The 13,404-nt window shown below is 42.7% G+C and overlaps 2 long non-coding RNA genes across 3 annotated transcripts in view; both read left to right on the top strand.

Annotated features, from left to right (window-relative positions):
- LOC309485880 overlaps positions 1 to 13,404 on the top strand; it is a 157,905-nt gene that overhangs the window by 57,849 nt on the left and 86,652 nt on the right. The window lies entirely within an intron of this gene.
- LOC309485879 lies at positions 5,064 to 7,851 on the top strand. Of its 2 annotated transcripts, XR_014201297.1 has the most exons (4): positions 5,064 to 5,344; positions 6,698 to 6,763; positions 6,854 to 6,907; positions 7,142 to 7,851. It is a non-coding gene; the product is annotated as an uncharacterized lncRNA (long non-coding RNA). The 2 variants fall into 2 exon arrangements; XR_014201298.1 differs by having other exon boundaries at positions 5,064 to 6,690; positions 6,752 to 6,907.

Genomic DNA, 13,404 nt, shown 5'->3' with positions numbered 1-13,404 from the left:
CTGGTCCCACATTCAGATGGCCGGGCACATGTGCTGCCCTGAGCGAGCGCAGATTGTGCTGGGCCCAGACCAGGAGGCGTTCTGTCAGCCTGTGAAGGATTCTGGATCTGATACCTCCTTGGTGATTTATGTAAGCCACCACTGACATGTTGTCCGAACGGACCAAGACGTGGCGTCTTCTTATCTGGGGACAAAAACGCCTCAGCGCGTTGTCGACTGCCATCATTTCCAGGCAGTTTATATGCAGAAGCTTTTCCCGTTCCGACCACTGGCCGAATAAGGGTCTGCCCTCGAGCAGCGCTCCCCATCCTGAGGTTGAGGCGTCCGTAAACACCACCTTCACACTCGAGGAAGTCCCCAGGCTTACACCTGACCGGTACCAGTCGGTCACTGTCCAAGGTTTCAGAGCTGCGACGCATTTCTGATCGACCTTGAGGCGCGCGAGACCGGAGGTCCAAGCTCTGCGCGGCGCGCGCGCTTTCAACCAATACTGCAGCGGGCGCATGCGAAGCAGACCCAGCTGAAGCACTGAGGATGCTGAAGCCATGAGACCCAGCATCCTTTGAAACTTTTTGAGCGGGACTAAAGCGCCGTGGCAAAAAATCTCTGTCATGCGCTGAATACTTTGTCTGCGCTGCGGCGACAGCTGTGCTGTCATAGACAGCGAGTCCAGATCTGTGCCCAGAAAAGATATTTTCTGACTGGGAGACAGCGAACCTAATTTCTCGAGGTGATCGAGTAATATGGTCCTGTGTTCTACGAGCTCCGACTGTGATCGAGCTAGAACCAGCCAATCGTCCAAATAATTCAGCACTCGTATGCCTCGGAGCCTGAGGGGTGCGAGCGCTGCATCCATGCACATCGTGAATACGCGAGGTGCCAGGGATAGGCCAAATGGCAGGACTGTGTACTGATATGCCTGGCCCTCGATTTCTCAAAAATCGCCTGTGACGTGACGCTATTTGTATTTGAAAATAAGCGTCTTTCAGATCTATCGACATGAACCAGTCCCCTTGGCAAATTTGCGAGAGGATTTTCTTGGTCGTGAGCATTCTGAACCGTCGTTTCAGAAGTGCTTTGTTTAGTCGTCTTAGATCTAGAATGGGTCTGAGACCCCCGTCTTTTTTGGGTACCAGAAAATATCTGCTGTACATGCCCCCTTCGCTCTGAGCTTGTGATAAGGGACGTTTGCTCAGTAACTTCGCTATTTCGGCTCGAAGTAGGTGTGCTACTTCCTTCTTTACCGTAGTATCGATTCGCGCCGCTTTGCGTTGCGGGCGTCGACCGAACTGTAGCGAATAGCCTCTTTCTATAATGTTCAGCACCCATTCTGATACCCCGGGGAGCTCTGCCCACGCTTTCGCGTGAGTGGCTAGGGGTAGAATGATATCTGGGCTCTGGTCGCAATCTAGTGGCGAGCGGAGAGCAACGGTGTGCTGTAACATGAGCGCCGCATTTGCAGCGTGTGAGACTACGGGCGCGCTGATCACAGTGGGCAGCCTGCCCGCGCTCAGTTCTTCTGCAGCGGTGTGCTGAGAGAGAGCGAGCGTGGTGAGCCCCGTGGGGTTTAATATGTCTGTGAGCGAATGAGGGCGCGGGACAACGGGCCCATCTATAACGCTGAAAACACCGTCTGTTTGTGCAGACTGTATGTGTGTTGGTTTCGTTTTTACAGAAACCGTGAGACATGTAGCATGTAGTGTTTGTGGGCACTGGGACATGGGCACAATCACTACATTTGGTGCACAACCGACATGAGTCGATTTTATTCGTGCGGGCCGTGTGTGGCGGGCCGTGTCTGTGTGTAGGAATGGGCACTGGGCAGTGGGCATTTTTACTACACTCATAACACCATCGGCCGTGCCCGGAATACCAGAAAATACACCCTTTTTGGGATTTATCTGGGTCGCCGTAAAAACGGCGTTTGTGTGCAGGCAAGCGGGCTGTGCTGCCGACTTGTTTACTGCCGAATACGCTGGAACAGTCGCAATTACTGGAACTGAGCGAGCGAAAATTTTCGGTGGAAGTCCGGCCGCAGCGGGACTTGAACACCGTCGCTTCCGTAGACTGGCTAGGAAGACTTAGAGGCCTCGGGCTTTACCTCAATCTTTGGCCGTGGCCCACGCGGCGGGGGGCGGCGGCCGGCGGAGTGGGAGCGCGGTCTCTGATCCCTGGTCTGTCGGCGCTGCGGGGCGGCGGCAGCTGAGGGTTGCGGCTGGGAGCTGCGAGCAGACGGCTGTTTAGAGCGACCTGCTGCGGAGCTTGAGCGCTTGGGCAGGAAATGTTTCATGGCCTGCGATGTCTTCTGAACCTCGGCGAATCTGTCTGCGAAGTCCTTGACAGACGATCCGAAGAGGCCAGCGGGGGAGACGGGGGCGTCGAGAAACGCAGAGCGTTCCGAGTCCGACATCTCCGAGAGCATTAACCACAGGTGTCTCTCAGCAACGGTGAGAGAAGCCATGTTCCGCCCCATGGCCTGCGCGGCGGATTTAGTGGCGCGAAGGGCGAGATCCGTCGCGCTCCTTAAATCCGGTAGGCTCACAGCTTCCGGTCCTTCCTCGTCCATTTTTCGGAGAAGGTTGGCCTGGAAGACCTGGAGTATGGCCATTGAGTGAAGCGCCGAAACCGCCTGCCCGGCGGCGGTGTAAGCGCGACCGTGCAAAGCTGAGGTAGTGTGGCAGGATTTTGATGGCAGCGCCGTCCAGCAGAGGGCGGGCAAAGATGGGCGGCTACCGCTTCCTCGACGGGAGGAAGAGAGTGGTACCCTTTTTCCTTAGCACTGTCGACTACAGAGAATGCTGCGGACACGGGAGCACGCACTCTGGCTGAAAAGGGAGCGCTCCAAGACTTAGCGACCTCTTCATGAAGCTCAGGAAGGAAGGGGGCTGGTCTTGAAGGCTGCGAAGTACGGTCTCTTTGCAGAAAACAGCCGTCCAGGCGGTTGAGTGCAGGCTGCTGGGGCGTCGACCACTCAAGGCCGAGGCTCTCGACGGCCTACTCGAGCAGACGCATAAGCTCCGCCTCAATGCTGGCTCTCTTCCCAGAGGGCGGGTGAGAAGATGGTGCGAGGTCCGCGGAGCTCGACCAGTCCTCACTGCCCGACGCTAGGATAGAGCAACTGTCGTCCTCCACCCGTACGGCTTCCCCGTAATCCTCAATGGCGGAAGCGGCGGCAGACGGCGACCGCTGACCGGCGGTGAGAGACTCGGGTGAAGCAGGCGGCGAAGCTAGCGGGCGCACCGGCGAGCTTTCGCGGGATGGAGGAGGTTCAGGGACCCGCTGAGCGCGGCGCTTTTTACGACGCGGCAGCCCGGCGGGCGAAGACGCAGCTTGGAGAAAGAATGCCCGGCGAGTCCGCAGAGTCACCATAGACATTAACTCACAGTGAGGGCAGCCGCTACGTGCTCTTTTAGAGGAAATAAGTGTGCGTGTCGCAGCGGCGAACACACACACAGCAATGAAAGGATATAGGTACGCCGGAAAGCGTCAGCAGGAATGGCGAGTGAAGGCGGCGAGTTGTCGACCGGCAGCTTCAGATGCAGATAAATCCCGCTGGGTGCTTGAGTCAGACGGCGCGGCTTCCTCTCAGGATCCAGCGATGCGTAGCTCGCTGAAGAGATGAAAAACTGACCAAACCAGCCTCTCTGGGCCGTATTTATAGCCCTAGCCCCACCCGCTTTCGGCGGGACATGACGTAATGGGCGCGAAGCACCCTCATTGGTTCTGACGTCATGAGGGGCCTCTATCGATAGGCTGGTGCAGTTGCCGCAGAGCAGCCTATGGGCGCGCGAGCTGTCTCGCCCATGTCTGCATGCTGCTGCAATGCGTTTTACATTATTGCAAAATTAAGGATAATTTTTGGCTTCAATATCTCGAGGAAAAGAGGTTTTCCCCTAGCGTAAGATACTTACGCAAGTACGAGAGAACCTCTCGTAAGAGAACGTGTCCGTTGGTCATCCGGATGCGTTAAAAAAATTTTACTCTTGCGAAAGGCTACGTACGGTTCCTATCCGACAATTCCAGCGGAAGTTAGTGTTGCTATGGTACTGATAAACAAACCTGAATTCTCAACTTTTAATAATGATTTTATAACGATAAGTTGTCATGTCATTTTTTTATTTTCATGATTTTCTAATGTTATTAGGGCAGTTAATACAATTAAAAGCCCTATATACCACTATATCACATTTAGCCGACCTGACATGTCAACGTCCTGGGGAACTTTCCTCCACGCAGCAGCCTTCCAATTAATGTCTCTATAACCCTCATCAGAGAGATCATACAGAATTGTACATTCTTACACTGACAAAATCAACCGATAATCTTTCCGCCATTTTTGTTCTACTCGCTTCCGAAGATTTTCAACGGTGTAGTACGACGTCCGCTGGGGGCGTATTGCGTATTACGGAGCTGATTTCAACAGCCAGTGTGAAGGCGGCGTTACCCATGCGACGCATTGCTGGTCAGCTGAGCCTTGAAAAGTGGAGCTCAAAGTTAAAAATAATTTACCTTGTTTCATTACTATCTTTTAATGAATCAATCAGCGTTTTTGAACGTGTTGTTGAATGAATGGTTTAATGACTCACTCAAAGACAGTCCACTGCCGTAACAACTGCGCGCTGAGTGACAGGCTTTCAATACGGAGAGACGCTGTTTAGTTTCGGTTTATTGGTTGCTGAAAATGTACTCGTTTTTGTGCATGCTGACCACATCGTGACACTTATTTATACAGCAACAAATAAATCTAAATAAATTAATAAATGCGGTAAAACCGCATATCGCGCTATTGAGCCACTCAAAATTACCGCAAGGGAAAATCCTTCACTGCGCCCTAGACTGAACAGATTTTTGATTTTTGCTACCGTTCCCGATATATTTTTCTCCAAATTTGACCTGTATTTGTTGCCTTATGGTAGTTAGCTTAGCATGCTAATTGGTTAGCATGAACCATGAACCATTCCATGTGTTGTGGCCTTAAGTGGTGGAAAAGTTACTTCTGTTCCAGACATGGTGCCTATATGTGAACGAAGTCGATAAATACAACATTATTAATGGAGGTTGGGTGTTCGTAAAAACAACAATTAAAAAATCTTCAAACTGAACTTCAAACTTGAAGAACTTAAAAATGAGTTTTAAATTCATGAGATTTGTATTTATGTAATGTGTTAATTCTACATGTTTATTTATGTAAATGCTGCGTGACTGACGTGTTTTATGAGCGTGCGGGTTGAACATTTGTAGCTTTCAAACCCTGGAGCGGCGCAGAGTTGCCATGGAAACGGCGCCGCAACAAAACTGATATCAGCAAAGCTCCCTCTCTTGCTGTTGTTTTCACTGCTTTCAGGTGAGTTTAGTCTCTAAAATCACACACATAATATACACAACTGTTCCTGACACTTTTCTTACGTGTTATTACATCTGTTGAATATTTAGGCTACTTTGTAGAAATGGTTTAGTGTCTTCGAAAAAGTCCGTTAGCATCTCAACCGTTTTCAGAAGAGAGGCTAACCTAAGCTCTTGTTTACAAAAGTCTGGGCTTATAATCACATCTTTGTGTAAGATAAGAGGTTATGATAGCTTTGTAAAGGTTTTGCTGGCAGTTGAATGTGTGATTGGAAGGTGACTAATTTATTTAACAAACTGATATTTAACATAAATGTAGCAGCTATGTGCTGTTAATCGATGACGTCACTTACACTGAGCTAAAATTGTCTGAAACTAGTTTAGATGCGTTTTGATCTTCCACGGTAAAGACATATTGATACATGTTATGTTATTTTAGCAGCGACAAAATAAGGGGAAGCTCTATGATTTCAACATTTCTTAAGGAAGTTGCTGACAGAGAAGTGGGAAACACAGCTGAACTGAGGAAGCTAGTTATTAAATAACTTCATATCCATTTTCCCCCACCATATTTTTACCTATATTACTGACTCATTTATTTGATAAAAAATACAGTAAAACAATAATATTGTGAAATAATATTAACATTTAAAATAACATATGTGAATATATTGTAAAATGCAATTTATTCCTGTGATGCAAAGCTGAATTTTCAGCATCATTACTCCAGTGTCACATGATCCTTCAGAAATCATTCTAATATGATGATTTGATGCTCAATACATTTTTCTGATTATTAGATTAGATTAGATTCAACTTTATTGTCATTACACAAGTACAGGTACAAGGCAACGAAATGCAGTGAAATTATTATCTAATATGTTGAAAACAGTTATGCTGCTTCATGTTTTTGTGTACACAATTCAAACGTTAGGGGTCAGTAAGATTTTGGAAAACAATAATAGCAAGAATGGATTAAATTGATCAAAAGTGACAGTAAAGACTTTTATAATGTTATAAGATTTAACTTTCAAACTTTTCTTTGAACTTTATATTGATCAAAGAATCCTGAAAAGGGCATCATGGTTTATACAAAAATCTTAAGCAGCTCAACTGTTTTCAACACTGATAATAATCATAAATGTTTCTTGATCATCAAATCATCATAGTGATTTCTGAAGGATCATGTGACACTGAAGACTGGAGTAATGATGCTGAAAATTCAGCTTTGATAACAGGAATAAATTACATTTTATAATACATTAAAATAGAAAACAGCTATTTTACATTTTAATGATAGTCACAATATTACTGTTTTTACTGTATTTTCGAAAAACTGCACTATATGTTTTAGCTACCTGAAGAAGGACAATGAGGTGACAGTGCAGCTCGGGATAAGGAAGAGGAGGAGGAGGAATACGTAAGTTAGACAATTTTCTTATTCCTTTCTAACAAAAAACTATAAACCTGACTACAATAGTATGGTACATTTATTTTTATTTTTTTTCAGCAATATATAGAGAGAGACCATCCTCCTCTCCTTACCTCAGAAGACCCTGCTGGGGTAAGAAAGAGACTCTTCCTCTTCTCCCACAGCTCTCCATCTCCTTCAGCCTCCTCAACTCTGTCTGAAAGAGCGGTTTCCAAGTCATCATGCTCATTTTCTTGAACAAAAAACTCTTTATGTATATTTTGGTGGGCGAAATAATACAGGAGAAATGCTAGAAATCTATATTGTTCCTTTGACACATCTTTAATGATATTTGTATTTTATTTGTTAGCTTCAGAGAAGCTCAAGGACTATAGATCTTTGGTAATTGTCGCATTGTTCAGGTTTAGCTACTGGTAGTGAAGCAATGAAGCACATCACCACCAGACATTTGCAGGAGCCTCATAGGACACTAGAGGAAACAATTGAACCTATTTCTGCAAATAAAATTAATAAAGAAAATGCTGAATCTTTTCATTTCTTTTTTTTTTTAAGGTCCTTATTGTTTATCCGCCAAATTATAGAGAGTAGTATCAATAAGAATATCAAACACTTTTTTTCAGTAAAAAGAATAAAACATTTTAATAGTTGGTTACAGTATTCATTGATTATGTTTTTTGATTAATTAATTGATGTTACATTTCTGTAATCATTACTTGTTAACATGGTTAAAAAATCGTTAATGTTCAAAATGTATTGGCTTAGTTTGTACAAAGAAACACTGAATAAATGCTGATTAATAAATTAATGCAGTGTGGTTTTGGGCCATTTTCTATTTAGAATTTAATACAAGTTTGTATTGGTTTCCATTACATATCTGTATTGATCCCTAAATGTATTAACAGAAAACAATACACAATTCCCTATTAGAATTTATAAGGTTTTACAGCAGAAAATGAAATGTTTGAGTTTATCAGTTCTATGTTGATTTCAATGTTATGGATCAAGCACATCTTAATTCCCAGGACTAAAGGTGAGAAGTATATTAAAAATAAATGCGGACGTGGTATTTTGGTCGTTAGGAAGTACCTGCCACGTTACAGCGACGTACCACTATTTGATTTGATTTGATTTGATTCAACTTTATTGTCATTACACAAGTACAGGTACAAGGCAACGAAATGCAATTTAGGACCGACCTGAAGTTATTAAGAGATACAGCATAACATGAGGAGAGTTGAGGAGAAAAAAAAGGCAACCCCCAGACTATGTTCCAATAGGGAGTACAGTTTGGGGACAGTAAAACACCTCAGCACATTTGCACATAATCAGTACATAACATGAACACACAAGACTTGCAACAGGGGAGGGGACAGGGGGGTTGGAGGTAACCCAGCACAGGCAAGCAGCCATCCGGTCCTGCAGCCATTTCGGCGCTGGTCACAGACCCGCCTGTCAGACTGGTGGTAAAAAGCGTCGAAGGCGTGGGATGGGGGCTGGGGGTTGGTGATTGCATATCTGTATCTATGTAAGAGTTTCTGTATGTGTGGGCCTGAAGAGTCGCTACGGCTGGCATCCCAATCTAGGTGCCTCAGTCCGCAGGGTGTCATAGCGAAACACAGCAGTTGCCATGGAGACAACCTTGATCAGGTCCCAGACAGAGTCAACAATCAGCAGGTGTCAGTGTGGAGTCGGGGAAGGAACGCAAGAGCGTCTCTTTGCAGTGCTCTCTCCAGAGGGGGTTGTTGTTCCAGCAGCGGCCTCGGCCAAGGCCAGTGCTGATAGAGTGGGGCCGAAAGCAGATAAGATTGTGGTTGTTTGGTCTGGGGACGAGTAGCCGCATTCCAATTTACACAGCTCCTGGTCCGTTTGGGTCTCCGAAACGATCCATTTGCCTTTGCAAAGCTGTGAGCTTCTCCATGATGTTACCCATATTGTGGTTCATAGTCACAGTCTGAGTGCCGACAGCTCTGCCCACTGCTTCAATCATAACGGGCAGCCTTGTGGGGCTTTGGACAGCTGTCACCGTCTTCTTAATTCCTCGATAAACCAGGGCAGTGCCTAATCCAAACAGCAGAAAACCTGTTATCATGGTTCCGAATAGGTAGATATCTTCAACGTCCTCCACGGAAAGAGCCGCCAGACACACGACCCGCCACTTCCCCCACGCGTCCATCGTGTAGCCAGCTGCGAACGTTCCGGCAGGGCAGTCAGGTTCCCCCGAACCCAAGCTTCTCGTCGAGACCATGACTAATATGGTCCTTTGATGTTACGTCCTCGCAACGTGCCAGTTTGGTCATAAAGACGTACTCATCACGTTCTTGCGACGTACCACTATAACGTCGCCACGACGATTATGGGAATCACAAAGTTACGTCACTGGAACGTTATGTGGTACGTCGCTACGACGAATATGGCCCGGTCCGGTTACGTCTTCACAACGTAACTGTGTTAGCTGGGTATGTTCTAAAGATTTTTTTTTTTTTTTTTAAACAAATGCATGATTGGTGGTTTATTTAGAATTACCATTTCTTACCATTTAAAAATATGTTAATTTCAAAGTACAATAGGAGAATCTAATAATATGAACAATATTCAACTAATTTATAAAATAGATTGTGACACCCAGCATCGATCGGAAACTACGTAATTTCCTATGAAAATGTACTATACCAAAACCAGTCTTTTGATTCCACCAACGAACGGAAGAAGTAAGTACTCAGATTTCCTGCATTTATATAACGAACAAAATCCAAGACAACTTGTTTTAACTACTGCAGTTGTTAAAGAGAGAAGCGTATATACGCTGATTTCACGCAGCCGTTATTTTGAAATCGAGGCTCCGGTGGGAAGAAAACCGGAAGTGTCGCCTTTAATCACAGGAGAGTCGTGAATGCGATGGCGTATTGTTGTGTTTAATGATGTTGTGTCAATTCTAAAAATGTACATACATTTCTTTCATACTTTAGACTATATACAGTGAAATTCATTTATAAATGAAATATATATTTTTATATATAATTCAGAATGTAAAAAAAGAAGCAGGAATGAACTATATACATATCCTATATTGAATATTAACATCCAATAGTGTAAATCGCGGCAGCAGCTTCAGGTTGGTAATCCAAGACATAGTTGCCCAGCTAACAATGACCTGGCGGTCCACCAGCGTTTTTTGGGCGGCACGAAGTCAGCGGTTTGACACGGTCGGACCTCCGGCGGCACACCATCGGCAAAACCGACCAATCTGAAAACCCCGTCGGTCTGCCAGCGTTTTTTGGGTGGCACGCCACCAGCGGTTTTCCGTGGCTGGGCCACCGTCGGCACACCAGTGGCAAGCCGAGTCGGTCCACGTGTTTCTGAGCGCTTACAGGACGTCTTTAATTTATAAATGTATATATATATATATATATATATATTTATTTATTTATTTATTTATTTATTTATTTATTTAACAGTTAAAAAGAATCTGAAAGCACAGAATAAAAAAATGGTGAAACTGACCTAATAGCTGCAGCAATATCAAAAGCAAAATGTTGGTGATATAAAAAATATTGCCTATGAGCATTTTTAGCACGCGTTCAAATGAAATATGGGGCTTGAGTGTTCGTAAAAACAACAACAAAAATATTTAAATTATTTTTAAAAAGCCACAATTGTCCCACTATCACGAGCAGTAGTGGTAATTGCACCTATGCATGGGTCATATAACTTCAAAATGAGTTTTAAATTCATAATTTTATGAAGAGATTTTTATTCAAGTAAGGTTCTTATTCTAGATGTTTATGTTTGTAAATGCTGTGTGTGTGACTGTGACGCGTTTTAATGTGCGTGCGCGTGAACACTCGAGCCGGGTTCAAACACTGGAGTGGAGATGAGTTGCCAAGGAAACGGCGCGGGTCCGCACCGCACTACTGCAACTGTCAGCAAAACTCCGTCTCTCGCTGTTGTTTTCACTGCTTTCAGGTGAGTTTAGCCTCTAAAATCACACAAATAATACACACAACTGTTCTTGACACTTATCTTACTTGTAATTGACACGCTTCTGTTGAATATTTACTTCATAGAAATGGTTTAGTGTCTTCGAAAAAGTCCGTTAGCATCTCAACCGTTTTCAGAAGAGGTAGGCTAACTATAGCTTGAGCTTTTGTTTATGAAAGTTTGGGCCTTTAATCACATCTTATGTGTAGATGAGAGGTTTTGATAGTTTTGTAAAGATTTTGCTTGGACGTAAGCTAATTTAACGTAAACATACTGTTAATCGGTGACGTCACTTACATGGAGTACTTAAAAATTGCTGAAACTAGCTCAACGGTTAACAAATATTGATAAAAATTGTTCTGTGATTTCAGCAGCAACACAAATAATCCCTCTACAACAGAGGAAAGCTCCACAATGTCGACATTTTTGAAGAAAGCTGCTGCCAGAGAAGTGGGAAACACAGGTGAGGTGAGGAAGCTCATTAAATAACAGAGAAGATTTTCTTTTTCCCGAAAATATTAGTTAATGTTATCTCATTGGTTTTTTTGTCAACTTGTTCTCTTTCAATTAGGACTGGTTTTATATTTCTATTTCCATCTGATTAATCGTGGGCCTCATTTAACTGAGAGTAGGCATTTATGAATAATTTTGGAAATATTAAATAAAATATGAAAAACATTGCACTGTTGATCAAACTAGTCTACTTTAATGTTTCAAAAGGAAGTTTGATTTGTTTTGTGTTTATCAATGTCAGATGGATAAATGAATATTAGATGCAGTTCAGGGTAGGATCAAGTTTCTCTCTGTGAAAAAGAATGTGTGTAATATTCAAAATAGTTTCTGTGTTTTAATGTGTGTGTGTGTGTGTGTGTGTGTGTGTGTGTGTGTGTGTGTGTGTGTGTGTGTGTTTGGGTAGCGTGTGTATGCATGTATCCACACATGCTCAGGTCCAAGGGCTCGATGTTTGCAAGCACACATGCACATATGTGTACATGAACATAATGAACATGTTCATATTTTACTTAATATTTTCAAAATTATTCATAAATGCCTACTCTCAGAAAAATTAGGCCCACGATTAATCAGATGCAAATAGAGATATAAAAACAGTCGTAACTGAAAGAAAACAAGTTGACAAAAATATTGAATCCAGAATTGGGTGATAATATAGCATAACAAGTGATTTATAAGCTATTTTTTGTAGACCAGTTATTTTTGACCGGGAACACCACAAGTGTTATAGGGTTTTGAACACAACACAATGAAAAAGTAAACCTAAAAACATAAATTTTGTTATCCTAATTAAGAAATCATTGTCTGTTCTTTCTCTTTTCTGCATTTCACTTCTGTTGTAGCTTCTGTCCTTTTAATAAACCTGTCATTGTATAATAATATTGTTGGCTCTGTGGCAAATGGTTAGTTGTGTTCCTAGATCCTTCCATGCAGATGTCCTGCACCATTGCAGAGTTGAGCTGATCATCATCTCTGAGGCGCTATCACCCATATGACTAGTAAGTAAGACCAAGCCAAAGACAAATTTCCACTTGTGGACAATAAAGGAACTAAACTAAAACTTCAAACATACTCTAATGTTGTTGGTAAAAAAAAAATGTTTTGAAAGAAGTCTCTTATGCTCACCAAGACTGCATTTATTTAATAAAAAATACAGTAAAAACAATAATATTGTGAAATAATATTCAAACATTTAAATAACTGTTTTCTATGGAAAATGAATTGATGAAACGTTTATGATTATTATCAGTTTTGAAATCAGTTGTGCTGCTTCACATTTTTGTGTTTTTCAGGATTATTTGATGAATAGAAAGGGAAAAAAAGCATTTTTTAAAAAAAATCTTTACTCTCTCTCTCTTGGTCAATTTAATGCATCCTTGCTGAATAAAAATATTTATTTTCTATTCTTATAAAAATAATCATTCTATTGAACCCAAACTTTTGAATAGTAGTGTAAACTACCATTTATATATGTTGGGTCTATATTTAACAATCCTGGAGAGAGAAAAAAGAAAGTGGATTAAAATGTTACACTGGTTTACAAAAAAAATATTAATCAGCACAACTGTTTTCAACATTACAAATACTCAGAAATGTTTAGGACGTTTGCATTGTGAGAATGTATAGTATTCAAATATAAAAATGCTGACTCGTTAGGTCATGTTTTCTCATTAAAATCTGACGATTTCCTGTTAATTCAATAGAATGTAAGGGAATAACTCTAGAATATCCTTCCTGATATGTTTGGGGCCCAGAAACATGATCCTAATTTAAATCTAGATTAAAGACACATCTCTGTAGCCAAGCATTCAATTTACACATCTCATAATCTTGCACTACAGTTATATGTGATGAAATAATAAAAAGTGCACATGATCATCTTTTGCCTAAAATAATATGACAGCAGCAATGCTAATCTTTCTCCTGTTGCTTCCCTGTTTCTATCTCAGGATGCTCAGCAAGTTCACTAGAGATTACAGCAGCTCTAGTGTGGATCCAGCCTCACTCGTGAAGACTTCAAATGACACCAAGACTCAAAAAGACTTCAGATGATGGCAACTATAGATGGACACAAAACTGCCAGATATTATCCTTACATTGCATTGGCCCAGTTTCACACACAGGGCTTAGATTAAGCC

Source organism: Leuciscus leuciscus (assembly GCF_965113295.1).
Source record: "Leuciscus leuciscus genome assembly, chromosome: 21".
Classification (NCBI taxonomy): domain Eukaryota; kingdom Metazoa; phylum Chordata; class Actinopteri; order Cypriniformes; family Leuciscidae; genus Leuciscus; species Leuciscus leuciscus.
The sequence above is the reverse complement of the archived record's forward strand: the minus strand, read 5'-3'. Positions and strand labels throughout refer to the sequence as shown.